Source organism: Mastigoproctus giganteus, chromosome 13, assembly GCF_048544385.1.
Source record: "Mastigoproctus giganteus isolate SK-2022 chromosome 13, ASM4854438v1, whole genome shotgun sequence".
NCBI lineage: Eukaryota > Metazoa > Arthropoda > Arachnida > Uropygi > Thelyphonidae > Mastigoproctus > Mastigoproctus giganteus.
In genome coordinates, this window is record NC_143587.1 from 27,806,275 (window position 1) to 27,810,257 (window position 3,983).

Here is a 3,983-nt window from a genome sequence, read left to right on the forward strand (position 1 = left end):
GTATAAGCTGAGGGTGGATTTCATTGTAGCTGTGGTATTGCAGAGATTGATCAGAGGTTTTGTCATCGGGGTATGTATAGGGCTCATCATCGTGTGGCCCTGATTCCTGGTTTTGGGGCTTCTGAGAATAGGAATGTCTATCAAACCGTCACGCTTGGGAGCAGTCTGGGTGGGATAGCGCATTAGCCATGGCTAGACGTGGGGTGATATTGGATTTAGGTTCATAGTATGGCCTGAGTAGTGATCCAGACGGCCAGAAAGCAGTCGCTGATATGGAGCTGAAATTCTGTGCATCGCACTCAACTTTGAACGATGTATGCAGGGGTGTTTTCTTAAGAAGTGTGACGGACACAGTAAAGTGCAGCTCATGCATTATGTATGACTCGATATCATCTGGAGTTGTATTTGGGGCCAGTCGGGAAACGAATAGACTTCGTCGAAGACGGACAGTTGGTGGATTCATCGCCTGCAGCCTGGAGGTGGCCGAGGTGCCCATTTTAAATGATCGCCTTCTCTTTAGTACATTTGGGGTTCCCATTTTACCCTCTTCAGGGTGGCGAGGCTTACTGCAGTAACTCTGGGCCACAAGTGTAGGAGGAGGTGCAGCTACAACCTCCGCCCAGGATGGTTGTAATGTTAGCAGTGGGGGGCCGCAATTGTGGATTTCAGGTTTCTTCGGCATTGTAGGTTGATACACTCGGCTTGAGTACGAGTAAGGCTTGACGATAGTTTCAGGATTGGGTTTCCATTGCAACGTAGTATATGGCTTCTGTTATTTGTGGAGTGGACACTAAGTGGTTTATCTGGATTAGCTGATTCTTCCGTAGGATTGGCAGGATTTCTGGTCTGGTTTTCCTGGCAAGGAAGTTCTTCGGCTATCTGGATCTCGGGGAAATTTAGTGTTTGGCCTGAATTCAGTACATTAGTGCTGTAGGATAAGTTATTGTGATCCTGATTAGTAGCGCAGGTCTGAGTCGTAGCGCATTTCATAGCTGGACCACCATCATTACATGTACACAAACTTGGATCTTGAGAAAAGTTATCAGTTATGGAGGATACGCAGTTATTATTACTGCAGAGCATACCATGTTTGATATCCTCAAGTATTGATGTTATAATAATTTCAAGTGATTTACGGTTCTTGAAGAGGCACGTGGAGTGGCTAGGAAACAAAGATTCAGCAAGCGAAAAATCAGTTTGTGAAGACACATTAGTAAACACGATAGAAGGTGGGGAGTTCCTTCTTTGGGGATCTGCATGCATTGTTGGCTGTGCATGCGGGATATTGGCGAAATCTTCTCTTTGAGTTGCTACAGTGGCGACACTGCGATGGTGTCTGGGTGTTATAAAGGTTTCCGGGAAGACAGGCACGTCTAAGTCGGCTGAGGTCGCTCGGCCACCATAGTGAGTCGAACGCTCCAGCAAAGTCTATGACAATAATCAGGAAATATTTTCTATTGGAGTTTGTGGCAGTTGCAAGGATATTCTGGAGTGCATCAACTGTTGAGCATCCTTGTTTGAAACCATACTGGCTTACTAGAATTTCGCCATCCAACTCGGCAGCCGAAATCACTAGCAAACTGCAGGACATGGCTGACTACCTCAATACCTTCAACCTCCAAATCAACCCCCTAAAATCGGCACAAATAACTTATTCTGTAAAGGGCAGCCCAACAACGTTGGAGCCTGTGCTTAACGGCTGCTCAGTTCCAAGTGTTCAAACACACAAAGATCTGGGGGTCGTTTTGGACTCCAAACTATCTTTCAATGATCACATAAACCTCATACAGTCGAGGCTGAATTCACTACGCTGGGTTGCCAAACAACAGCTGCTCCACTCCACCGACCCACAACTGGTAAAAAGATACATCGTATCAATCCTTTACCCGACAATACTGTATGCTTCAGAGATATGAGCCTCGGCCGCCGAATCCAACATTAAAAGAATATTTTCTGCCGAATTCTGGCTTCTAAAATGGGCCAACAGCAAACTCCACCTTCCCCCAGCTCAACACAGTTAGCAGAAGCTCTTCAACTACGCAGGCTCCGGTTCTCATCGGAGAAAGAAGGCTGCTGTTCACCATCAAGATGGCCACCGGTAAAATTACAGAGCCGAACATCTGGGATGACTGCTCTTGGCGCATTCCTCCCCCTTATCTCCGGTCTTCAGCACAGCTGCCAGCAAGCCGTAATCGGTTAGTACTAGCCGGTACTAACCGATTCCTGTCAAAGCAAATGCTGCCCTCACTGCAAGCCATCGACGGGGACCTTCAAGAAGTGGTCAATAATAAAAAATACACGAAAATGTAACTAAAAATGTAAACCTGTGCTTTGTTGCCTTCCAATAATCTGATGTCTTGCTCACAAACATGTTTCGTAAACCCCTGGCACCACCACCATGCCGTGATTAATTAAACATCCTAAACTAGATGAAAAAACCTTATTAGAAAGCCAAAGGTGTAAAGAGGAAGCAAATCCCAGTTTAACGGAAATAAATCACCCAATTAAAATCATTTGTGCTGGATAGTTTAATCTATTACATTTATTGCGAGTAAATAATGGTGTATTTTAAGCTAACTAGATTATTTAATAAACCGTTTAGATAATTTGAAGATTCTGTAATACATTTAAATTACTATTAGGTTTTCCAAAAAATGCTATATTCAATTTGAACCATTGAATATTGAATGAAAAATGCTATATTCAATTTGAACCATTTCATCATATTTCATAAGGTATTAAGGTTATTATCATACATAGTTTTTACCAAACCACAAGCGAAATTACCTGTGTCTTTTCACGATATTATTCGGATTACTTCGAGCACGAAATTATGCAGCTCGAGATAGTATAAGATGTTATGAAATTTCGACGCTATATTCCAAAATTATTTCCTACGTCAAAATTCAGATTCCATCTTTTTATTAATCCTACTTAGTTGACCAGCGTGGCTGCGCAAACAATGTGATAACCCCTGAGTTGATATTGTTATTTGCGTGGGACGGCTCCAAAAAATAGTATGTACTGTATTCTTAATTGTAGGCTATCATGAAATAGTTTTTTTAACATCTTGTATTTTATGCAAAGAGCTTCCTCTCGTGACCTGTAAAGAAAAGTAAAACAGTATTTTTCAGTCGCAGGACATCTTAGCTGTATGTATAGCCATTAGCTGATATGAAGCAGTGTAGGCAGTGCCATCTACCGGTCAGACACTGATTCTCGATTATAATGAGGATTTCCAAACTCCAGTTCTTATTAATGCATTGTTAAGAGAAATTATTTTTCTAAAAATTAATAACAGTATTTATATTAATGCTATATTAAGAGAAATTATTTCTCTTAAATCGCGATATAAGAAACGAATGTGCTTATATTCTGATTAACTAAAAAACCACTCAGAACGAACTTCCCCCCCCTACATCCCTTTACATAAAGAGATGGAACGGTCTTCCATCTCTTCCATGACAAGTTTCACCACCAAAAAGTGGCAAACTAAGTCATTGTCACGCTCAGGATGAAACTCCACCACTCTTCCTCGTGGTTGAGTTCGCTGCGAGTTTACAAAACAGAAGTAAAAACTTTACCTTCACAACGAGTTGCCCTGCTATTGCAGTACTTGTAAACAAATCGATCACCAAAATAATAAATTATTATTATTATTATTATTATTATTATTATTATTAGCCATATGGTGCATGGACGCCTGAGGCTTAGGCTTCACCAGCCAAAAAAAAAAAAAAATTCTTCGATTACCCTGAGCGAGAGAAAGACCGAAAATAGAAAGGAACCACCAAGAAAGAGAAGAATGATGATATCCTTTAGTTTGCCAGGCCCATACTCAGCTGTGAGCTCCCGGGGGAAGAATAAATCTTTATCTTTTGGAATAAGTTTGTTTTAAAAAGGGATTTGAAAATTCAAATTTATAAATTAACTGATGCTATTCGATTTTCTTGAAATTATATAAAGCTAGAAGAGTCATCTTG

General features: G+C 41.1%; 1 pseudogene; it reads right to left on the bottom strand.

The window, feature by feature from the left end:
- Positions 1–3,390: 3,390 nt before the first annotated feature.
- LOC150075887 (small nucleolar RNA U3) lies at positions 3,391–3,586 on the bottom strand (annotated as a pseudogene).
- Between the last annotated feature and the right edge of the window lie 397 nt (positions 3,587–3,983).